This window comes from Amblyraja radiata, chromosome 6, assembly GCF_010909765.2.
Source record: "Amblyraja radiata isolate CabotCenter1 chromosome 6, sAmbRad1.1.pri, whole genome shotgun sequence".
Lineage (NCBI taxonomy): Eukaryota > Metazoa > Chordata > Chondrichthyes > Rajiformes > Rajidae > Amblyraja > Amblyraja radiata.
Window position 1 is genome coordinate 54,230,851 of NC_045961.1, and position 26,515 is coordinate 54,257,365.

The following is a 26,515-nucleotide window of genomic DNA, read 5'->3' on the forward strand; positions in this document are numbered from 1 at the left end:
TTCAGCCGAGTTATTTGTTAGACTGGTGCGTAGGAATATACTGAACATGTTTATTTTTGCCATTCTGATATATTTATCATATTGCAATTACATTGGTGAATGTTCCTCTTTAGAATATAGAACAGTGCAGCACAGGAACAGACCTTTTGGCCCATATTGCTCATGTGGAACATGATGCCAAGATAAACTAATCTCCTCTGCCTACACATGATCCATATCCCTCCATGTGCCTATTAAATGCCACTATTGTATTTGCTCCACCACCACCTCCGGCAGCGCATTCCTGGTCCCCACCCTCTGTGTAAAAAAACTTGCTCTGCCCATCTACTTTAAACTTTGCCCCCTTACCTTAAAGCTATGACCTTTTAGAGTTTAGTTTAGTTCAGAGATACAGCACAGAAGCAAGCCCTTTGGCCCACCGAGTCTGCGCCGAACAGCGATCACATGTACACTAGTTCCATCCTACACACTAGGGATAATTTACTGGAACCAATTAATCTACAAACCTGCACGTGTTCGGAATGTGGGAGGAAACCAGAGCACCCGGTAGAAGCACACGTGGTCACAGGGAGAATATGCCAACTCCACACGGACAGCACCCATAGTCAGCATCGAACCCAGTTCTCTGGCGTTGTAAGGCAGCAACACTACCCGCTGCGCCACTGTGCTGCCCTTTTTAATGCACTCTTCCTCTTTAACAATATTAACGTTCAATGCAAATATATTCACTTAATTTTGAAGTCTATTCATCAAACTAGACTTTTCTTCTTAAATGACTGTTGAAAATGAAAAAATTGAGAATCAGGATTTCCAAAATTTCCAAAAATCGTTATAGGTCAAATCAGATAGCAAAATAATGTAGATAGACACGAATTTCTGGAGTAACTCAGTGGGTCAGGCAGCATCTTTGGAGAAAAGGAGTCTGGAGTCTGAAGAATGGATCCAATCCGAAATGTCACCTATTCCTTTGCTCCAGAGACACTGCCTGACCTGCTGAGTTACTCCAGCATTTTGTCTCTATCTTCATTTAAACCAGCATCTGCAGTTCCTTAATGTCTTTCCTTTCCCGGTTTTAAAGTAACTGGTACAAGATAATTATTTATCCACTTTATTTCAAGAGAAAGCTAGATAGGGCTCTTAAAGATAGCGGAGTCAGGGGATATGGGGAGAAGGCAGGAACGGGGTACTGATTGGGGATGATCAGCCATAATCATATTGAATGGCGGCGCTGGCTCGAAGTGCCGAATGGCCCACTCCTGCTATTGCCTATTGTCAAAGCACGTTTTAGGTTAATAGTGTGTGGTGGGTTTTGGACAAAAGATGCACACTGCATTAAACTGCAGAAGTTCCTGCAGTTATGTAATGACGATGTAATCTGCATATTTTATTTGATGTCATAGAAGATCTCTGTCTGATCTTTGCATCATTGTTTTTATAAATCTAAAATAAATTAACACAAAGAACCCTGAAGCCTTGTTCCCTCAAAAAAGTTCAAAGTTGAAATGACAATATTTGGACTTAGCTAGTGGAAGTCATTCCAAAACGTAAGTAGATTTCAGTGTGGCTGAGTAAAATAATTGTTTCTTCTTCATCTCATAAAATCATGACGGGAAGAGATAGGTTAAATGCATAGAGGCCACCAGCATAATCCAGGATGAGTCACTCCCTCGTCTCTCCTCTCCCATCAGTCAAGAAGTACAGAAGTGTGAAAACACACACCTCCAGATTCAGAGATAGTTTCTTCCCAGTCATATTTAGGCAACTGAACCATCCTATCACCAATTAGAGAGCAGCCCTGAGCTACCGTCTCCCTTATTGGAGACTATCTTTAATCTGACTTTATCAGACATCAATATTATATCTTTCACTGAATGTAGTGTCCTTTATCTTATATAAGTACACTGTGGACAGCTTGATTGGAATCATGTATAGTCTTTTCTCCTACTGGATAGTGCGCAAACAAAAGCCTTTCACTGTACCTCACTACACGGGATAATTATAATCTAAACTAAACTAAAACATATGAAGTTTGAATTGGCTTTAAGTGCAGGAGGCTGAGGGATGATCTTATAGAGTACTATAAGGTCATGAATGGAATTGATAAGGGAAGGTACAGTGGTGCAGTGGTGAAGTTCACCAGGATCTGAGGAGACAGATGGACCATCTTCAGTCTCCTCAGGAAGAAGAGACGCTGGTGAGCCTTCTTGATCAGAGTTGAGGTATTGTGGGTCCAAGAGAGGTCATCGGAGATGTTAACACCCAGGAACCTGAAGCTAGAAACACGTTCCACCTCCGTCCCGTTAATGTGGATGGGGGTGTGCGTGCCGCCCCTGGACTTCCTGAAGTCTACAATGAGCTCTTTGGTCTTCTTGGATTTAAGGGCCAGGTTGTTGTCAGCGCACCATGCTGCTAAGTGCTGGACCTCCTCCCTGTAGGCTGACTCATCGTTGTTGCTGATGAGGCCAATCACCGTTGTATCATCTGCATACTTGATGATGGTGTTAGTACCATGTACAGGTGTGCAGTCATAGGTGAAGAGGGAGTAGAGGAGGGGGCTCAGCACACAGCCCTGTGGACGCCGGTGTTCAGGGTGAGGGTTGAAGAGGTGTGCTTGTCTAACCTAACAGACTGGGGTCTGTTGGTTAGAAAGTCCAGTATCCAGTTGCAGAGGGAGGGGTCGATGCCCAGGTTACCGAGTTTGGTGATCAGTTTAGATGGTATAATGGTGTTGAATGCTGAGCTGTAATCGATGAACAGCATTCTTACGTAAGTGTCTCTGTTGTCGAGGTGGGAGAGGGCGGAGTGAAGTGCCGTTGAGATGGCATCCTCCGTACTCCTGTTCTTGCGGTAGGCAAACTGATAGGGATCCAGTGTGGGTGTAGGCAGCTTTTGAGGTGTGCCAGGACCAGCCTCTCGAAGCACTTGGTGATGATGGGGGTAAGTGCAACTGGGCGGAAGTCGTTGAGGCTTGCCGCAGTGGAGTGTTTTGGCACTGGCATGATGGAGGTTGTTTTAAGGCACGTGGGGACAACTGCTTGGGCAAGTGACAGGTTGAAGATGTCAGTCCAGACGTCTGTCAGCTGCGCAGCACAGGCCCTGAGCACGCGCCCGGGGATGCCGGCAGGGCCAGCAGCCTTACGTGCATTAGTCCTACTCAGTGCCACGTCGTAGGGGGTGAGTGTGAGGGGTTGGTGATCGGCAGGGAGCACAGCCTTGATGGCTGTCTCTAGATTGTCCCTGTCGAAGCGGCCATAGAAGTGATTAAGCTCCTCAAGGAAGGAGGCGTCGCTGGATGTGGGGGTGGTGTTGGAGGGTCTATAGTCCGTGATGGCCTGGATGCCTTGCCACATGCGTTGGGGGTCGGAGTTGTTGTTGAAGTGCTCCTCAATCCTGAGCTTATGGCAGTGCTTGGCCTTCTTGATGCCCCTCTTCAGGTTAGCCCTGGATGAGCTGTAGGCTCGAGCATCGCCTGACCTGAAAGCGGTGTCCCGTGCTTTCAGCAGCAGCCTGACCTCGCTGTTCATCCATGGCTTCTGATTCGGGAATATGGTCACCTGTTTGAGGGAGGTGACACTATTGATGGTGGAGTTTATAAAGTCCAGAATAGAGGATGTGTAGGAATCAATGTCCGTGTGGGAGTCAAGGGTGGCCTGGGCTGCAAACGCCTTCCAGTCAGTGTTTCCAAAACACTGCTGAAGTGTGAAGTCCGCTTCCTCTGACCAGACTTTAACTGTCCTCACAGTTGGTTTAACCCGTCTGATGAGTGGGGAGTACTTAGGGAGCAGGAACAATGAGACGTGATCAGACTGACCAAGGTGGGGGAGGGGGATGGCTTTGTAAGCTTCAGCCATGTTGGTGTAGACTTTGTCCAGTGTCTTGTCTACTCTAGTGGGGAAGGAGGCATGTTGGTGGAATTTGGGGAGTACAGTCTTCAGGTTAGAGTGATTGAAGTCACCCGCAACAATGAAGGCTGCCTCGGGGTTGTGCGTCTGTTGATTGCTAATGGAAGTATGCAGCTCTTTCATTGCAAGCTTGGCATTAGCATCAGGAGGGATATAGGCTGCAGTCACAACTGTGGAGGTGAACTCTCTGGGCAGATAGAACGGTCTGCATCTAACCAAGAGGAACTCTAGGTTAGCTGAGCAGTGACTCTCGATGATGGTGGAGTCCGTGCACCATGCTTTATTTACATAAATGCACAGACCCCCACCTCTGGTCTTACCGGAGTCTGATGTCCTGTCCGCTCGGAGTAACATCATATGTTAAACCAATGATTGCTGGGATCTTTCTCGTAAACCTCAACTTGTCCCTCATGGATAAGATATAACTAATGTACGTGGTGATCGCTGCTCAGCGCGGACTCGGTGGGCCGAAGGGCCTGTTTCCACGCTGTATTTCTAAACTGAACCAAAGGGTGGATACAAGGAACAAGTTGCCAGAGGAGATCATTGAAGCAGGTACTAAAACAACATTTAAAAGAAATTTAGATGGGTACACGGATAAGAAAGGTTTAAGGATATGGACTAAACGCAAGCAGGTGGGTTACGCTGAAATGGGGCATCTTGGTCAGCATGGGCGTTAGGCCAACGGCCTGTTTCCACGTTGTATCTCTAAACTAAACTAAACTGAGATATTAATTAAAGGCAGCTAATCTGTATCAGAGCTACCAATGTCCCCAATAATGCTCATTCCTGTGGTGCAGACCCTAATTATTTAACTTTGATAGCGATTTTGTAGGATTTCAGGTCACACTTGTTCAGAAAACTCAAACTCTACTTCCAGTTTTCGAAATGATTAATAAAGTACATTCTCATCTCAAGTATGACTAGAAAGAAGAATTGCTCAGGCTGATAACACCCATTTAGAAGTTCTTATCAATCAAAGAGTGGAACAGTTTGCACACATTGTAAGTGATTCCCACCAGGATGTCTGAATATTTAATTAACCTTACAAATGATAGGAGGAAGTATCTGCCACTCACATAGAGACCAATGGGGATGAGGCAGCGGGGATTAATATGTTTATAAAAGGACCTTTGTAAATCACTGAACCATTGCAATCAAGGAGGAAGGAAAGAATAATTTAAGAAACAGCTTTGTGGTAAGTTAAAATGTTGTATGTGTATAGAAATAAAAACATAGCTAATGAATACATGGCCAAACCCAACTTGGATTGCTTTCTCCAGAACGTTGGAAGTTGAGGAGGGAAACCTGATAGAGGTTTATAAAATTATGAGATTTATAGATAGGGTAGACAATACCTTTTAACATAAGATGGAAATATCAAATATCAGAGAGCATAACTTTAAGATGAGAGGAGCAAAGCTAAAGAAAATGGGCGGAGATGTTTTTTTACACAGAGTGGTGGGTGCGAGGTGTGGTAGTGGAGACAGATACGATAATGGCGTTTAAGAGACTTTTGGATAGGCACATGGAAATGCAGGGAATGGAGGAATATGGATTACGTGCAGGCAAATAAGAGTTGGTCTTGGCATCTGGTTCAGCACAGACATTGTGGGCCAAAAGGGCCTGTTCCAGTGCTGTACAGTTCTATGTTCAATGTTCTAAGGAGGATTTTGGGAGCTGTTACCAGCCGTGGACTTACAGCAAGATCATGGCCATGAATCGGGGGAAGTTGCACTCAAGCGAGATTTAGTTAAATTTAATGGTAATTGTCATATTCCGCATATTAAACTAAGAAGCAATGTATGGGATACTTTATGCCGCATCATAACGTTAACAATTTAGTCTAGATTAGAGATGCACCGTGGAAACAGGCTCTTTGGCCTACCAAATCTGTGCTGAACCATACACTAGTACTCTCCCACACACTAGGGACTATTTACAGAAGCCAATTAGCCGACACACCTGTACATCTTTTTAAAGTGGGAGGAAACAGGAGCACCTTGCAAAAACTCACGCAGAGAATGTACAAACTCCATACAGACAGCACCCAGGGCGAGGATTGAAGTTGAGTCTCTGGTGCTGTAAGGCAGCGACTCTACCGTTGCACACTGTGCCGCCCTTGTGATAATAAAAACTATTGTTCTGGTATTTTATTTAATTCTTCACCTGTTTAAATTATAATGTTTCATTTTTAATTGTCTACTGTATATCGTGTTGTTACTTGCGAGCAAAGCACCATGGCAAATTCTTTGTATGTATACATACTTGGCCAATAAAATGTATTCAATTCAATTCAATTCAATATTGAACTATTACCATTGTGAATTGGGCCCATTTAACATTCTTGGATCAGAAGATCCAATTTCTTAATTAAAAAAAAACATAATTAGTTGGAAATCTTCACTTTGTATCCTTAAATACATAAAAAGATCTGTTAAATTAAACTAATTTCATCTGTTAAAGTAAATCACTGGTATTTCCTAACTATTTTTGGCATGTCTGAATGAATTCACTTGAAAGAACCAAGTTTCAATTTATTTCTTATGCACAACAATAAATTAATCTTTTAAAGAGAACATTATGTTCCATGTGTAATATCTAAGATTTGGAACATGTTGTTCCTGGTATAATCTACGAGTGTAATGAAAATTCCAGAGAGGTCCTGCACAAATAATTTCACGATCACGTTTCCATTTGGGGAAAGTGTTAAAAACGGAATGAAGCATGTATTTGATGATAGAGTCAAACAGCAAGGAAACAAACCCATCCATGCCGACCAAGATGCACCATCTAAGCTGGTCCCATTTGCCTGCGATTAGCCTATATCCCTCAACTTTTCCTGTCTATGTTGACACTATGAATGCAAAGAAAGTAATGCATTGTTAGTCATTCCTTGTATGTATTTTTATGTAAAAATTATTTCTGTAAATTTTTTTTAACATTTGTAAAGGTTATGACATTCTTAGTATTCTGGAAATAATATTTGTTCATAAAAATACATACGACATGAAAACAGTACATTGCTTTATTTACATTCATAGAGTCAACATGTCTATACATTCATAGGGTAATTAAATAAATACTTTGAAAGTTTGATTAGATTTTAGTCTTTACAGGAGGGGTCGGCAATCTACGACCCATGTGGCCCTTAACCCGAATTTATCCGGCCCGCAGGCGTATTTTTTTTCCCCATAATCATCCGGCCGGCAAACTTCCATCATCTCCGGTACCACCCAGGCCCAGGGCCACGGCGCCCAGGCGCTGGGACGCAAGGACGCAAGGAGGCCTGCGCTGGAGGCCGCAATGGCGGAGGCGCCAAGCGCCAACGAGCGCCAGTGCTCCAGGTGGCATCCTCAAAGAGGTGGGATCAATGTAAACACGTGATTTGATGCCTGCCATCCGGGGTGGGATGGGGGCAGGATCCATGTGTATACATGATTTTTATTTATTTATTTATTTTTATTTTTATTTTTTAACTTATTCAATTATTAAAAATAATATTACACTACAATAAAACAAGCCAGAACCCACCACCATAATACAATACAAACATGTATCCATAATAAACTACTATACAACTATGATACAATCCTTATTGAGGATACATTCAACACCCTGCGGAGCCCAGCGGTCCCTGTGTATACATGATAGATGTGGCCCGCCAACTGCTCATAGACATGCGTCCTGGCTCCTATGTAGAACAAGGTTGCCGACCCCTGCTTTAGAGATACAGCGCAGAATCAGGCCATTCAGCCCACTGAATCCGCACTGACCTGCGATCACCTGTACAACAACACAGCCCTACACATTAAGAACAATAAGGACAACCTGTACGTCTTTGGACTGTAGGAGAAAACCAGAGCACCCGGAAGAAAACCCACGCTGTCATAGGTACAAACTCCATACAGTAGCAATGTTACAAAATTTTGAGATTTTAAAAATCAAGTCTGTAATTTATCCCATCAGATAAAGCATAAAAATAAGTTTAATTTGACACCTAATTCACTTTCATATCTCAAGTATTTAAAAAGTTATGGCCATTTTCATACTCGGAAATGAGCATCTTGTTCCCTATTGATTTTCTATGGACATAACAAAAAAGTTGTGATCGTGAACAGTCAAAAGCCCATAACTTTCTTAAAAATTAAGAGAACTGAATGAAATTTTCAGTTATCATAGATTGAAGCATTCTGAAACAAATATAAAATAATCTTACTTGGATGACCTGAAATTAAAGCATATAATTAGTTAGTTACCTAATTGTAGCTAATTTCAGACTTCAATTACTAGATCTAAACATCTATCCATTTCTTAATAAATTATTAACATTTTAAAATAGCCTAAATGTCCAAATAATATTCACAAATAATTCACAATAAAACATGATTTTTAAATCTCATTTACATTAATTTATAGGCCAAATGGAAGGAATTCAGTGTTCAATTGCTGTAAATAAATGCCCATTTAAATCAGCTTTCCAGTGGGTCCCTGTGGAACGCGCTGGTTTAGAACGTTCACATTGCGGTAGATTTGTGCCCTCAAATGCCCAGAAAAATACTGCGCGATATAATGGGCCCAAATTGAGCTACTCGCAATATTAAATTTTGTATAACGGGATCTTTAGAAGCCCTTTTTAATGTAAAAATATACAACCTAACTTCTGCTATCTGCTTTATGAGACCCTGCGGTTGCCGGCAGTCGCGGGTTTAGAGATTGATTTTTAAACTACTATAACTATTATACGAGGCCTTTAAACCTAATAATAGCCTTTGCGACGGGGTCTTCCAGCGATTTTTCGTTAATAATTAACTAGGCTGAACATCTTCGATTTGAACAGCCTAGAGAAAATCGCGTTTTAAACCCGCCCCCTCTAAACGGCGCCAAAATCGCGCACACCCGCAGCGGAAGATTTTCAAAGACGCTTCAGGTAGGCTTTGCAACATACCTACATACAGACAGCACCTCTCGTCAGGATCGAACCCGAGCATTGTAAGGCAGTAATTCTACTGCTGCGCTACCGTGCCATCCTAAATTAAGTTAATACATTAAGTTAATCAATTAAGTGAATACATTCTATGTATAAAGCCCTAGTGTAAACTGTAGGAACAGCACCTCATATTCTGCTTGGGTAGCTTACAATCCAAGCTACAATAGCAGAGCAAAGGAGAAGATAACCTGAGAAACACTAGGAAGGAAACTGAAGCACCCGGAGAAAACCCACAAGGTTCCTGGGAGAACGTGCAAACTCCACACAAAACAGCACCCGAGGTCAGGATTGTGTCACAAAAACATGTGATCCATGTGAGGTATTGCGATACATATAAATCACGTTGTCGAAGATCAGATTGTGTAAACTGCAAAATATATTGGTGGTTTCTCTCAAGTAGGCTGCAGAGAGCCGGTATTTTATGGCAAAAATAGAGATACATATACAGGTAGTCATTGAGAAGTGGAGGAAATGATAAAAAGTATATTGTCCGTATCGGTAGAAATATGTTATAGTTACTGCTAACACACTTTCAATGCAGCATAAGGCATTTTCATCCTTTTCAAATTGAAAAATTATTTAAATCTTGGAAGGAAAATCCTACAGTCAATCTGTTTAAGAAATCATATGTAGAGAAGTTTGATAATTCCATTTAATTTTTATCTTTTAGGTAGCGTTGAGGGATTACAGCAAGCCTTAGACAACATTATTAAAGTGATTATCGACTTTGTTAATTACGATTTTTCATTATAACTGAAAATAGGACATTACATAACAGTATCGCATATTCCTCTGTGCACTAATATTTCCGTTTTGAGTTCAACGGTGCAATTTAATTCCTTGAATATTATTGCACATAATCAGCATTTTGAATCTTCTTTGAGTGCTTTCAAATCATAGTCAAAGACTAGAGTAGGTTAAAGGTGAGAGGGGCGAAATTGAAAGGAGATGTGTGGGGCAACTTTATTTACACAGAGGTGGGTGGCTGAATCATGCTGCTGGGGGTGATGGTGGAGGCACATACAATAGGGGCACTTAGGAGGCTTTTAGACAAGCACATGGATCCGCAGCGAATGGACCACATGCAAATAAAGGATATTTAGTTTAACTTGGCATCATGTTCAGTACGGACATTGTGGGCCAAAAGCGGGATCCTGTGTAATACTGTTCTATGTTCTGTGTTCTATATACAAATAATGGAGATATGTGGGGCAAGATTTTTTACTCAGAGGGTGGTGGGTTCCTGGAACACGCTGCCTCGCGTGGTGGTGGAGGCAGATACGATAGTGGCGTGAAGAGGATTTTGGATTGTCCCAGGGGTATGCAAGGACACATGCAGTTAATCTTGGCATCATGTTTGACACAGACATTGTGGGCCAAAGGGCCAGTTCCTGTTCTGTACTGTTCTATGTTCAAATATTATTGCACATAATCTGCAATTTTAAATCTCACAGGTTGCAAGGATCAGCTCCTTTAGATACTGTAACAGGGGCTGCAACCTCCCACACTCCATATATATGTGGAACACAGACTCCCCCAGCCCACAAAATTGGCCCGTTTTTCTTCCTCATGCTTTGTGACTGAACCTTGACTCGACGAGCTAAAGGGCCTGTCCCACGAGCATGCGACCTGCATGCGGCGAGCACGACCAAACCGGAAGCGGGGGTCGCGCGGAGGTTGAGTGATCCCCGTACAGGGCCAGTCCCACCAGCATGCGACCTGCGTGCGGTGAGCGCGACCAAACCGGAAGCGGGGGTCGCGCGGAGGTCGAGTGATCCCCGTACAGGGCCAGTCCCACGAGCATGCGACCTGCATGCGGTGAGCGCGACCAAACCGGAAGCGGGGGTCGCGCGGAGGTTGAGTGATCCCCGTACAGGGCCAGTCCCACCAGCATGCGACCTGCATGTGGCGAGTGCGACCAATCCGGAAGCAGGGGCCGTGCGGAGGTAGAGTGAGTGACGTGAAGTTCGAGCGAAGTCCGTGGGAAGTTCGCGCGTGACGTAAGGCGTCAAGACGCTGCGCACGCCCGTCGAGGCGGTGCGTACGACGTCGAGGCGGCTGCAGGCATTTTTGAACACGGTCAGTTTTTTGGAGCCCCGCGCGACGTAGGGACCAGCTCCGCACAACTCCATACGACTCCGGCGATCGAAGTGGGACCGGCCCCGCGTGGCCGTACGGCTCAAGCGGCCACGTTAGGTCGCGCTTGCCGCATGGAGTCGCATGCTCGTGGGACAGGCCCTTTAGGGGCGGGACAACGCCACACTCTGGCAGCAGGCCTGACTCGCCCGCACGGAACTGGGAACCCGCCCGGAGAGGAGAGCTGCCGAGCCCGGCCCCTGCTTGTCCTCGAGTACTGGAGAACCGGGGAAGAGGGTGGAGGGAGACGGCGACAGTGGCGGACGCTGGACAAAGAGCCGGTAACTTGAACCAGGGTCTTACCTTCCGCACCCGCAAGGTCGGCTGTGGGAGAACTGAAGGTGGACGGGCGGGGAGAGGGATGACAGATTGCTGGACAGCTGCAATGGGTTTTTAAAGCCAGCTTCAGCTGTGACTATGAAAATGGTGCCAAAGTCCTTGGGCTTAGTGGGATATTTCTATGCATTCTTTACATAATCTGGGATTGTGTTTTTGTACAGCAATGATCTTACTGATCTGAATGCAAAAATAGAATTTCACTGTACCATTGAGAACTGTTGAGCTATTGGTCCATTGTACCCAGAATTAAATTGGGTCAGTTCACAACAATGAGGGAATTCAACCGCTCTTCGCAGGGTGAGGGCCGGGTGGCAAAGTGGCGCAGCGCTAGAGTTGCTGCCGTACAGCGCCAGAAACCCAGGTTCGATCCTGACTATGGGTGCTGTCTGTACGGAGATTGTGCATTCTCCCTGTGACCACGTGTGTTTCATGCGGGTGCTCCGGTTTCCTCCTACACTCCAAAGCAGTGATCGCTGGTCGGCGCGGACACGATGGGCTGACGGACCTATTTCCGCGCTGTATCTCTAAAGTTTAAAGTCAAAAGGTGAGAATCCGATCCTTTTGTTGTGATTTCCACTTCAGTTGCCCATGGGAGCATTCCACATGCACTCTGTTTTGCTGGTAATTTATACTAACTTACCCTAGGATTTGGCATTCCCATATCAACCACTTTTCATACATGGAATTATCGACTGGGTAAAATTAAAAGACACAGTGCTGGAGTAACTCAGCGGGTCAGGCAGCATCTCTGGAGAACATAGATAGGTGATGTTTAGGTTTGCAACAAGTCACCCCTCCTTCACAACCCCCTCCCCCAATCCCTTTCCCTCATCGCCTGCAACCCCCCTCCCTCATCCCCCTCCCTCATCCCCATACCTCATTCCTCCCTCATCACCACCAACCCCCCTCTTTTAGCCCCCTCACTCATCCCCTCCTCATCCCCCCTCTCTCATCCCACCCTCATACAGATCCCTCATCTCCCACACCCCTTCCTCAGCCCTCCCTCATCCCCCCCCCCTCCCTTATCTCATTCTCCACTGTTGACACAAGCCCATTTGTTAGTCACCCAAGGATCAAGGCTCCACATAAGAACATTAAAAAGTGTTTAACGGTCCAATCTTTCGAAGGGATCCTGTATAATTTACATTATCTGAATCTGGTAAGCACGATTTCCAAAACCAACAAACTTACCAACTCCGAAAGCTGATAAACATTCTTCCAAAGTACCAAGCATTATTCTTTAACTGTTATTATATCCAGGAATTAAATTTCTTGCTTGGGAGCCTTCAAGCCCTGTCCCACGGTACGAGTTCATTCCAAGAGCTCTCCCGAGTTTGCCCTGATTCGGAGATTTACGGTAATGGCCACTCGTCGGTACTCGGGGCTCTCGTGGACATTTTTCATCATGTTGAAAATTCTTCACGAGTCTTCCCGTGCTTACCTGCTGTTAGCGAGTCTTCCCAAGTACCTGCCGTTAGCGTAACAAGCCGCTAAGAGACTGAGAGACCCGAGAGACACTAAGAGACCCGAGCTCCGATGTATCCGCTATGTTCATTCTCCGTGCTTACCATGATTTTGAGTTTTTTTAAACTCGGGAGCGCTCTTGGAATGAACTCGTACCGTGGGACAGGGCTATTAAGCTCTAATTTTATGGAAATGAATTAATAATCGATATTATGCATCAAACAGTAGATGTCAAAAAGCATTACCAGAAATCTTTATCTCAGGAAATGTAACACCATTTCTTTACTCAGAGAGTGGTAGCGGTGTGGAATGAGCTTCCAGTGGAAGTGGTGGCGGCAGGTTCGTTGGTATCATTTAAGAATAAATTGGATAGGCAAATGGATGAGAAGGGAATGGAGGGTTATGGTATGAGTGCAGGCAGGTGGGACTAAGGGAAAAAAAAATTGTTCGGCGCGGACTTGTAGGGCCGAGATGGCCTGTTTCCGTGCTGTAATTGTTATATGTTATATGTTATATGAAATGTTCCCTTTTGTTCCCCCAATCACAATTAAAATTGATAACAGAATTTAAATGATGGGTACATGGATGGCAAAGGTTTAGAGGGATACTAGACCAAGTGGGTCCCGTCGGGTCCTGTCCCCTCAATGCGCGGTTGTGGGGGGTGGGGCGGGGGGGAGGAGGGGGGTGGGGGTGGCCTGCGACATCACACACACACACACACACAAACTACCCCCCATAATATTATATTAATATTATTCATTTGCTCCTTTACCACCATCCCCGCCCTATCCACTCACGCATAGCATAGCAGGCGCAGTTAAAGAGGGAGGGGGAGGGGGTAGAGAGGAAGGGTAGATGGAAGGGGAGGGGAGGGGGGTAGAGATTGAAGGGTAGGGGGATACGCGGCATCACAGGGGAGGGCTGGTTCCCGAACGCAATACTCCACCACTCACCCAAACGTCCCAATACTCACTACTCCCTAGAGAGGGAGGGGGGCTAGTGGGAGGTGAGGCAGAGAGGGAGGTGAGGCAGAGAGGGAGGGGGGGCAGAGAGGGAGGGGGGCAGAGAGGGAGGGGGGCAGAGAGGGGTAGAGACGGAGGGGAAGGGGGTAGAGGGAGGGGAGGGGGTAGAGAGGGAGGGGGGTTGAGAGGGAGGGGGTAGATAGGGAGGGGAGGTAGAGAGGGGGGAGGACAACTTGTTCTATTTGATCATATTTGATTGTGCACGCCAGGTTGATTGCATTCGTGGAACCAGGTGAAGGTTGCAATCTCCCACCCTTGTCCCATTGTGATGTCATATGTAAATGAGATCCATTGTGATTGGATGTCTGTGAGATGGCACTGTGACATCATCAATGGAAAGTGCTGCAAGAATTTCGATATAAACGATTAAAAACTTTAAAAACTTTGGAAATATAGGATGTAATGCGACGGGAAGATGTTTATCCCGTCAAGGGAAAAAATGTGAGTAGCATGTGTGAAAATGGGAATGCTGTGGCCAAGCGGTTTGGAAGATACAAATTAAGCAGATTAAAAGAAAGCCAAACCAACCCTGCATACACACGGAAATTTAGAATGTTAGAATAGGGGGCTGGGGCGCAGGCGGAGGGGGCGTCGCCACTGGCAAAGCAGCCGCTCCAAAAGTGGGTTGTTGTGCTGGTGTAGGTGGGTCAATGCCACTGGGCACGGACGGCAGTACACTTGTACAGTCTGGATAATACGGAGGTGGAGTCGGTTCATTCACAGGCAGGATATGTTGTTTGTTACACCTGTAGGTGCCGCCATCGACACTGACCAGATATGAGCATGGCTCAGAAGCAATTCCAGAAATAACACCGATACGGCCATGACCTTTGTCAGTTTGCAAACGAACCACCTGCCACCTGGACTGGACTTTCGATAGTGGAACCACCTGTGGGATCAATGCCTGATCTGCCACAGGCACCGTGGCCCGGGTCTGCCTTGGCAATAAACGTTGAGCAGGTGATCCCAAGATGGGGTCACGGGAGATGTTGCGTAAGTTGAGTAGATCCAGGAACACGTCGGAATTAGCTCTGTACGATCGTTCCATGAGCTGTTTGGCATTCTTGACAGCCCGCTAAGCTAGTCCATTCGACTGTGGATATTCAGGGCTGCTGGTGATGTGGTGAAAACCCCAACGTGCAGCAAACTCTTTGAAGTGTTGCCTGGTAAATTGACTGTGGTTATCAGATAACAGTATGTACGGAGCTCCGTGGTCTGCAAAATGGCGAGCAAGCTTCGAAACTACCCCGCGAGAAGTGGGTCCTGCTAAGAAAATCAATGTCAAACTATCCAGAATACGAATCGACAAGTACCAAGTGCTGCTTGCCATGCCATTCAAATATGTCAGTTGCCACTGTAGACCACGGGAGGACAGGAGCTGGATGTGAAATAAGTAGTTGCTTTTGTTGATGAGGTGTCAAGCTGTTACACACTGCACAGGAAGCCACATTCTCAGTGATGTATTCGGCCATGCCAGGCCAGTAAAACATGTTTCTTGCCCGTAGGACGGTAGCTTCAGCGCCTGGGTGCCCTGCATGGACAGCGTTAAAATACTTGCTGTGCAGCAAAACAGGAACCACAGCCTTGTGTCCTTTTACAATAATGCCATCCTGCAGCACTAACTCATCACGGACGGCAAAGAAAGGCCGAACTGGCAGCGGAACGTTGTAGTGTTTGTCTGGCCAACCACGCTTAATGATGGAGGCAAGCGACTGTAAAGTACTGTCAGCAGCAGTGTGGGCAACCAAATCCTCCACACAGGACGAGGGAATAAAGGACACAGTCATTATGATAAAGTCATCATCCGGCGAGGACGGACCCTCACAGGTCTTCTGGGGTGCGCGCAAGAGAGTGTCAGTCAGGTGCATATCCTTACCATGTTTGTAGGTTAAAAAAATGTCATCTTTTTGAAGCTGCACCAGCATCCACTGTAAGGGCGCTGGAGAGGCATGAATCGGTTTGTTAAAGATGCTGATCAGAGGTTGGTGGTCGGTTTCAATCGTGACAGTATGTCCAAAGATAATGTCGTTAAATTTCTTGCAGGCGAAAACAACCACCAGTAGCTCTTTCTTAATTTGGGCACATCGTTGTTCTGTGTCAGTCATAGTGCGCGAGGCATAGGCAACAGGCTTATTGCAGCTACCGTCATTTTGAAGACATGCTGTGCCTAGTCCGTGTTGTGAAGCGTCATTTGTGTGACCGGTCATTTTGAATCAAAATAAGCGAGAGTAGGAGCACAAGACATCTGTTGCTTAAGAGTGTCGAACGCCCTCTGCAGTTACTCGTGCCAGGTCCAAGCAGTGTCTTTGTGTGTAAGCTGGTGCAACGGGGCTGATATTTCACTGAAGTCCGGAATAAATTTGCTCAAGTAGTTCACCATGCCAAGGGATCTTTGTAGACCAAACACTTCTGTGGGTGCTGGGAGCTCGTTGATGGCACTGGTTTTCGCCGGATCAGTTTTTAGGCCGTCCTTAGTGAACATATGGCCTATGTATTTCACCTCACTTACCCTGAATTTGCATTTTTGAGGGTTTAGCTTAAGTTAATGGCCTTGGCGCGATCCAGGACCTTTGTCAGATTAGCACTGTGTTCTTCGATAGTTCGTTCAGCAACGAGGATGTCATCCACTAGGATGTTATCCATGGAGCATGGGTAATCTGCAAACAGCTGCTCTATAGCTTGTAGAAATACTTCACTAGCAGAGCTTATGTTAAAAGGCATGCAAAGAAATCTGTAACGCCCGAACGGTGTGCTGAACGTGGTTAACTTGCACGAGTTGTGTTCCAGCGAAATTTGCCAGAATGAACTCTTGGCATCTGGAACAGTGAATACAGTTGCCTCAGCCATCTGCGCTGCAATCTTGTCCACAGTGCGCATGGGATAGTGAGGTCATTTAATGGCTGTGTTTAAGTCCTTACGATTGATACAAATCTGTATTTCATCCATATTCTTCTTCGTTGCCACAACCATGGTGGAGACCCAATCCGAGGGGTCAGCGACGGGAGCAGTCACACCTAGAGACACCATTCTGTTGAGTTCACTTTGAACACGGTCCCGCATAGCATAGGGAACCTTGTGAGCTGGACGTACAACTGGAATTACCTCAGGGTTAATGGTAATTGTGTACTTAACAGGCAACCTTCCCAGCTTGTCGTCAAACAAAGTTTTGTATTGTGTCAGGATTTTTTGGCTAATGTGAGTTAAGACAGCAGCGTAACTCGACTTGACCGATAGGGTGCACAGGACCTCCTGCAAATGGTAGAAGGGAGGCAGCCGTAGGAGTGACAGTATCTGTTTTTCATAACTTTTTGAACACAGCTAGACAAATCACGTTACACCTGGCCCCTGTGTCAACTTTCAGATAAAATTGCTTGCCATTAACGAGCAAAGCGACCTTAGGGTCTAGTTGATTGTGCATTAAATCAGACAAGGAATGCACATCGAAGTCAAAATCTTTGCTAGCAGCCTGCAAATCCGTGGGAGCTGGTTGAGAGCATTCAGAGAGCAAGTTCCCATGGTCAAGTGAATTAACAGATTGCCTCGTTTAAAATCTGTTGCTACGCGAATGACCGCATCTGAAGAAATGATTCAGTTTGTTACAAAATCGACATAATTTTCCATACGCCGGGCAACGGTCACGAGCAGCAGCATGCGAACGCCCACAGTTAAAATAATTGCCTATTAGTCTCACGATAGAGTTGTCGGGCACTTGAGGAGAATGACGAAAGATTTTATAAGGCATGCTGGCAACATTAATTTCACGACCAGCAGAGTGCCATAAAGCTTTTGTATGAACGTCAGCCATTTCAGCAAAGCGACAGCGGTTTTCAGCAGTCTTTAGAGTAAGCTCTGCATCCCCCAGTAACTCGTCGCGTAATTTATCATTGCGGACACCATAGACCAAACGGTCACGGACCAGGATATCACATATATCCCTGAAATCGCATCGATTGGCAATGTGCTTCATCCACATACATCTTCACAGGTTCACCCTGTCTCTGGCTTCGGGAAAAGAACAAATGCCTCTCCATGACCAAGTTAGTGCGTAACTCACATAACTGTCAGAATTTGCGTAGTAAGCAGTCAGGGTCTCGGATAAACTCAGCGGGAGGGATCTGGATACCAGCCGGGTCAAATCTAGCTGGTTCATAATGAAATCTCCTGGTGCGTCGAGCAGCTTCTGTGCCTGCTAGATGAAGAAGAATTGATGCTCGAACACCGGAAGCAGCAGTAGGGTGAGCCGTTTCAATGTAAATTGAGTAGTCTTCTTCAAATACGCGCCACCGTTCTGCGAGGTCAGAAAATATTAGTGAAAACTTTGGCAAGAAGATTAAGTAAATACGTTAATAAATTAATACACTCGAATCAAACGGGGTTTATACCCAAGAGACCTTCGTTTAATAATATGAGACGACTTTTTAACATAATGTACTCACACAGAACTATAAAAGAAGACATCAATTATTTCATTAGATGCAGAAAAAGCATTTGATCAAGTAGAATGGAAATATCTTTTTACAGTATTGTAAAAATTTCAGTTGGGAGAAAATTTTATCTCATGGATAAAACTGTTATATGATAAGCCTACTGCCAGAATACTGACTAACCATATACTCTGGTATATGGGGGCGCCGTCCTGTATGGGTATGGCTGCCCAGCCTGCAGCTGTCTGTTTTTTCACCTCTTTCTTTAATTTTTAGTGAGTTAAAGTGTTTTGTTTCTGGAGCTTTAGTCTTTTCTATGTGGGGGGTTGGGGGGGAGCGGGAAACTGCTTTTCAGGATCCCTACCTGGTCGGAGAGGCGGCTTTTCTCCGGGCAGCACCTTCGACCCGTCCTCGCGGCCTACCAGCAAGCCTGGAGCGGCGTTTCCTGAGGGGACCGGCTAGAACCTCGGCTTCGGCGGCGGCACAGCGTTGGAGTGCTATTGCGGAGCGGGCGATGCCTTGCCCGGGTCGCCGCACTGGAATTCCGGTATGCTGGGACCGCCGATGAAACATCGCGAAGCTGCGGGACTGTGGAGCGGCCAGCGTGGCAGTGCTGACCTTTAACATCGCAGAGCCTGGGATCTCTCGCCGAGATCACCAGTGGTGGAGCTCCATCCAGCGCGGCCTGTCGGCTTCGGAAGCCGCGGTCCCTGCTAAGGAGGCGGCCGTTCCAGGTTTCCCATGCCGCTGTGAGGACTCTCCCGACGCCGGAGCGCCATCATCCGGCGAGAAGGGCCTGGAACATCGGGCCTCCGTAAAGGCGACTGCGGAGGCCTCAATAGGCCCGACTATGGGTGGACATGGGGATGGGGACTGGACTTTGTGCCTTCCCTCACAGTGGGAACCATTGTGGGGGGATGTTTTTTATGTTTACATTTCTTTATTACTATTATGTTGTATTCTTTACTTATGTGCGGCAATACACATTTCACTACACCAATTAGTGTATGTGACTAATAAAGAACCTTTGAACCTTTGAACCTTTGAACTCTCACCTAAATTTCAGTTATCCAGGGGCAATAGACAGGGATGTGCATTATCACCCCTGTTATTCGCCCTTGCGATTGAACCTCTAGTGGAAAGTATAAGAGTACATCCGAACATTTACGGCTATAATTCTAAATACTCCAATAATAAAATATCATTATATGCAGATGATGTATTATTATATATGACAAATTTTCAGATGGCGATTTTGGACTCCAGGGGAAAAATGTCTACCGGAATATGTAAAAATGTCACCTTTACCGCGTTGTTTTTTCGCAAAGATGTGATCAAACACACACACGCACGCACACACACACACACACACACACACACACACACACACACACACACACACACACACACACACACACACACACACACACACACACACACATAAATACACATCCAAGATCAAAGTTTTATAAGTATAGAGATAGATTAGGGCCAAACGCGGGCAAATAGTTTGGATGGGGCATTTTGGTCGGCATGGATGAGTTGGGCCGAAGTGTCTGATTCTGTGCTGTGTGACTATTCTTCCAGCCTGTTCATATCCCAGGTCAAAGTTAAAGTAGGTCCCAACCCAAAACATCACCTATCCATGTCCTCCAGAGATGCTGCCTGACTCGCTGAGTTACTCCAGCACTTTTAGAAGGATGAGGGGACACTTCATTGAAACTTACCGAATAGTGAAAGGCCTGAATAGAGTGGATGCGGAGAGGATGTTTCCGCTAGTGGGAGAATCTAGGACCAGAAGCCATAGCCTCAGAATAAAAGGACGTATCTTTAGAAAGGAGATGAGAAGAAATGTCTTTAGTCATAGGGTGGTGACATTGGGGAATTCATTGCCACAGAAGGCTGTGGAGGTCAATGGATATTTTAAAGGCAGATTGACAGTTTCTTGATTAGTATGGATGTCAGGGGTTATGGGGAGAAGGCAGGAGAATGGGGTTGAGAGGGAAAGATAGATCAGCAATGAATGTATGGCGGAGTAGACTTGATGGGCCAAATGGCCTACTGCTTATTTAAGTTATGATCACTTTGTGTCCTTTTGTGTATTAACCAGCATCTGCAGTTCCTTGTTTCTACAGTTCTTCAAACTTCTTGTCCAGGGAAATCGATAGCAATTCTATGGATGTGGCAATTTAGACAAACAGTTGAAGATTTCTGAGCGTAATCTGGAAGTTTAAAAAAAAAAGACATCTCATTGATGTTTTCTTTGTCAGCTTGACCAACCTTGCTCCAAGGGCCAGTCCCAATTACTGTTATGATTTGACATTTTTATTTAATAAAGCAAATAAGTTTTAAATTAAAGATATAAATAAGATGTGCAATTGATCAACGCCTCTATTATAAGCTGGGATAGAGACCAATTAGCAAACATACTGATGTCTTGGACAAGCTGTTGTGTAGGCTAGTTGGCTCGAGAAGGAATACAAATTAACCAATTTTTCACATTTATATGTATCTTCAGCAACGCAAGGAGCATGATCTGGCATTAGATTACCCGCATAAAACTCTGCTCAATTATTGTGTGTTAATTTATTTCAAAAGCAGAAATTATTTTTGATTTACATGAAATTATGAAGCAAATTTTGTGTTCCCTGAAGTTGAAAAGTAGCAATCCAAATTTTCTGTTTAAAACTTATCATTGTTTAACACCTGCCAGGCTTTGTCCTGCCTCTCCTCTCTTTCACGCCCCCCTCCCCCCTCACCCCCCCCCCTCAATAATCAGTCTGAAGAGAGGTCCCGACCCGAAATGGCACCTATCCATGTTCTCCAGAGATGCTGCCTGACCCGCTGAGTTACTCCAGCACTTTGCATCTTTTTTTGTAAACCGGCACGATGGCGCAGCAGTAGAGTTGCTGCCTTACAGCACTTGCAGCGCCAGAGACCCGGTTCGGTCCTGTCTGAGGGTGCTGTGTGTACGGAGTTTGTATGTTCTCCCCATGACCGCGTGGGTTTTCTCCGAGATCTTCGGTTTCCTCCCACACTCCAAAGACCTACAGGTATGTAGGTAAATTGGCTTGGTAAATGGCCTGTCCCACATGGGCGACCTAAGCTGCAAGTTTAGAAGAGTTTGCCCTCGACTCAAATTCGCAGCTTGGTCGACACGAGGTCCTAGGAGGTCGTTTGAGGTGGCTAGAACTCTCTTTCATGCGAGGGAGATTCCCGCCTACTCAGTTAGGGTGCGGAAAATATTTCAGGATATTGAAAAAATTAAAGCGAGTAAAATTCGGTCGGCATGGGTCTTTTTCACTCGTAGTGCAGTGGAATAGGGTCGGTATTTACTTACAGGCAGTCGAGGGCAGCCGTAAGCCATCTTCTTCGCTGACCGGCCATTTTGATAGGCTCATTGGAGTTTCACGACCTAGGAAGACCTACCGGTAGGTAAAATGCCAGCTAAGCCTGATTACACTTCTTAAAAGTGTCTCCACTCCTTCTTCTCCCCCCCCTTCTCACCCCCCTTCTCTCCCCTTCTCTCCCCTTTCTCTCCCCCTTCTGTCTCCCTTCTCTCCCCTTCTCTCTCCTTCTCTCCCCTTCTCTTACCCCCCCCCCCCCCACGCTCGCTAAAGGACTTACGGTACTCTGTGGCAGCCGTTTACCTTCCTCTTCCTCTTCATCGCGCAGACAGCGCTCCACCACTTTCCCTGGCCACCACCATCGCAATGTATTTGTGTGTGTGTGCGGTTCGGTCGATCCAGCTGGTGGTTTCAACGTGGACGGTCGATCCAGCTCGAGGCTTTCCAGGAGAGTGCCCCCGAGCCTAAAGGTCAAAGGCACTATTCTGGACTTGCGGATTACGTCGCCCAAGTGGGACACGCCCTTTTATGTAAAAATTGGCCCTGGTGTGTGAAGGATAGTGTTAATGTGTGAGGATCTCTGGTCGGCACGGACCCGTTGGCCGATGGGCCTGTTTCCGCAATGTATCTCTAAACTAAACTAATGTTTGTTTTATGACGCTGGTATTTCTTCACTTCTCTGAAGTGATCAATTTGTGGGTCGGACTGACTTCTAACATAATACTTTTTAAGCTTATAACAAGATATCACAGATAAGTACGTGGATATGCAGGGAATATATCACATGCAGGCTGAGGATATTTAGTTTATCTTGGCATCATGTTTGGCGAGGACATTGTGGGCAATAGGGCCTGTTCCTGTGTTGCACTGTTTTATGTTCTATGTTCAAATATTATTGCACTTAATCTGCAATTTTTAATCTTACTTGTTGGCTCGTAACTATAATCATTGATTCCCCTGATCAGTGGATCGGACAGTACCCTAGCTTATGGAAGGACTGTTCACAATCTGTTCCTACAAGATTCTGTACGTACAATAATTAACAGTAGTAAATTAGTAATCACTAAGCATTGCAACCAAAACAATGTCCATGATAGACAATAGACAATAGGCAATAGGTGCAGGAATAGGCCATTCGGCCCTTCGAGCCAGCACCGCCATTCACTGTGATCATGGCTGATCATCCACAATCAGTACCCCGTTCCTGCCTTCTCCCCATATACCTTGACTCCGCTATCTTTAAGAGCTCTATCCAACTCTCTCTTAAAAGCATCCAGAGAATTGGCCTCCACTGCCTTCTGATGCAGAGAATTCCACAGATTCATAACTCTCTGGGTGAAAAAGTTTTTCCCCATCTCTGTTCTAAATGGCCTACCCCTTATTCTTAAACTGTGGCCCTGGTTCTGGACTCCCCCAAAATTGGGAACATGTTTCCTGCCTCTGTCCAATCCCTTAACAATCTTATGTTTCAATAAGATCCCCTCTTATCCTTCTAAATTCCAGTGTATACAAGCCCAGTCGCTCCCTTCTTTCAACATATAACAGTCTCGCCACACTGGGAATTAACCTCATGAACATACGCTGCAATCCCTCAATAGTAAGAATGTCCTTCCTCAAATTTGGAGACCAAAACTGCACACAGTACTCCAGGTGTGGTCTCACCAGGGCCCTGTACAACTGCAGAAGGACCTCTTTGCTCCTATACTCAACTCCTCATGTTATGAAGGCCAACATGCCATTCACTTTCTTCACTGCCTGCTGTACCTGCATGCTTACTTTCAGTAACTGATGTACAAGGACACACAGATCTCGTTGTACTTCCCCTTTTCCTAACTTGACACCATTCAGACAATAATCTGCCTTCCTGTTCTTGCCACCAAAGTGGATAACCTCACATTTATCTACATTGAACTGCATCTGCCATGCATCTGCCCACTCACCCAACCTGTCCAAGTCACCCTGCCTCCTCATATCATCCTCCTCACAGTTCACTCTGCCACCCAGCTTTGTGTCATCTGCAAATTTGCTAATGTTACTTTTAATCCCTTCATCTAAATCGTTAATATATATTGTAAAATCTGTGGTCCCGGCACCGAGCCTTGCGGTGCCCCACTATTCACTGCCTGACATTCTGAAAGGGACCCGTTAATCCCTACTCTTTGTTTCCTGCATGCCAACCAATTTTCAATCCACGTAAGTACCCTACCCCCAATACCATGTGCTCTAATTTTGCCCACTAATCTCCTATGTGGGACCTTTCAAAGGCTTTCTGAAAGTCCAGGTACACTACATCCACTGGCTCTCCCTTGTTCATTTTCCTAGTTACATCCTCAAAAAATTCAAGAAGATTAGTCAAGCATGATTTCCCCTTCGTAAATCCATGCTGACTCAAACCGATCCTGTTACTGCTATCCAAATGTGCCGATTTCATCTTTTATAATTGACTCCAGCATCTTCCCCACCACTGATGTCAGGATCACTGGTCTATAATTCCCTGTGTTATTTATCTCTCCTTTCTTTAGAGATGGCGCTCCTGAGAGGGCGACGTCGCGGAGCTCTCAGAGTCAACCTGTTTTTTTGTTTGTTTCTTGTAATTTTGTGCCATACTACGGTAACAGCATGGTCAGCAAACGGCGTCTATGATCGGGCGACCCTACTACGGCTGAGAGAGTGCAGTCCTTTCGGACATTTAGACCCGAGCACGTCTAACCCCTACCCTGAGCTAATACGCTACGGCGACTCGTCGCTAAGCCGACACCCGGACAACGACAGGCCCAGGCGGAGACGCGGCAGACGGGGAGGGACCGAACGACGACTCCGGCGCTTGGTTAGCAGTGGAAGGTTAGCCCTCCCGGTTATACTGTTTGCTAACGTCCAGTCAATGGTAAATAAGATGGATGAGCTCCATGCTCGGATCTCCACGCAGAGGTACTTACAGGACTGCTCCATGCTGTGCTTCTGTGAAACATGGCTGGGGGAAGGGACACCCGACGAGGCGATAACACCAGACGGCTACACGGCCTTCAGGGAGGACCGGAGCGCAGCGGACAGCGGCAAGACCCGCGGCGGAGGAACGGCTGTCCTCGTCAAACAAACCTGGTGTACCGACTGTAAGCTTATTTCTAAATCTTGCTCTGAGAATGTGGAGTATCTAACTGTGAAGCTACGGCCGTTTTATTTACCCAGAGAACTGCAATGTATTATTGTGAGTGTCGTGTATATTCCCCCTTCTGCCAAAGAAGAGGCTGCACTCAGGGAGCTACACAACATGATCAATGAGCATGAAAACAAATATCCTGATGCTGCTTTTATTATTCTGGGAGACTTTAATCATTGCAACCTCAAGAAAAACATTCCAAAACTGTATCAGTTTGTGACTTTCCCAACTAGAGGAAATAAGACACTGGACCACTGCTACAGTAATATCAAAAATGCTTTTACAGCTGAACCAATACCCCACTTCGGCAAGTCTGACCACTTGGCAATTCGGCTCAAGCCCACCTACACCAAGAGGCTTAAGGCACAGCCAGTCACAGTCAGAACTGTTAACACCTGGACGGACAGTGCACAGGCTAGCCTGCAGGGATGTTTAGAGGCTACAGACTGGAACATCTTTAAGGTGGCCACAGATGACATTCATGAATACACAGAGGCTGTGAGTGACTACATCAGCTGGTGCACATCTATATGTGCCCCTCCCAGAACTGTGCGTGTGTTTCCAAACCAGAAACCTTGGTTCAATGGAAACATAAAACAGAAGATCAGGAAAAGGCAGGAAGCTTTTAAGTCAGGAGATCAAAGGGAGTACAGGTACAAGAAAGCCCGGTACGAGCTACAGAAGTCCATCAGAGCTGCAAAGAGGGCTTATTCCCAAAAACTTGAAAGCTTTTACCTAAGTAACAACACACGCAGTATGTGGCAGGGAATCCAAGCAGTCACAAACTACAAGAAAACAGTACCAACCACAGACCCCCAGGATGTCACCCTCCCAAACAGCCTTAATACCTTCTACACCAGGTTTGACAGACTGAACACAGACACCCCCTCAAAAGCCCCATGCAACCCCACGGACACTGTTTTTCAGGTGACACCCATACAGGTCCTGAAAGCTCTGAGGCAGGTGAACCCCCACAAGGCTGTGGGACCAGATGGCGTCCCTCCTAAAGTTCTGAAGGCCTGTGCAGAACAACTCACGGGAGTGTATGTAGACATCTTCAATCTGTCTTTAAACCAAGCAGTGGTCCCCCGTATTTTTAAATATTCCACCATTGTACCAGTTCCAAAAAAAACAAACCCATCCACCCTGAATGACTTCAGGCCAGTGGCACTCACGGCAGTTGCCATGAAGTGTCTAGAGAAACTGGTTCTCACACACATCAATCACATGGTCCCGGGCACGATCGACCCCCTCCAGTTCGCCTACCGCCCCAACCGCTCAGTGGACGACGCAGTGGCCATTGCTCTACACCACATCCTGCAACACCTGAAAAGCAGAGGAACATACGTCAGAACGCTGTTCCTGGATTACAGCTCGGCTTTTAACACCATTCGCCCGGGCAGGCTGACTGAGAAGCTGACAGACCTCGGCGTCCCGACTCCCACCTGCAACTGGATCTTAGATTTCCTAACTGAAAGACCACAGGTGGTGAGGATGGGAAGGAGGGTGTCTGCAGAGCTCACCGTCAGCACAGGATCACCACAAGGCTGCTGTCTCAGTCCCAAACTTTTCACCCTGTACACACACGACTGTGTCTCCACCCAGGAAAACACCATCATTATTAAGTATGCGGATGATACCACCATCCTGGGCCTCATCAAGGGGGGGGACGAGTCGGGCTACAGGAGTCTGGTGAACGACATTCTTGCCTATGGTGAATGACCTAAGCCTCAA

At 46.0% G+C, this 26,515-nt stretch overlaps 1 protein-coding gene across 9 annotated transcripts in view; it reads left to right on the top strand.

The window, feature by feature from the left end:
• fry (FRY microtubule binding protein) overlaps positions 1 to 26,515 on the top strand; it is a 433,098-nt gene that overhangs the window by 363,222 nt on the left and 43,361 nt on the right. The gene's annotated exons all lie outside the window — the stretch shown is intronic.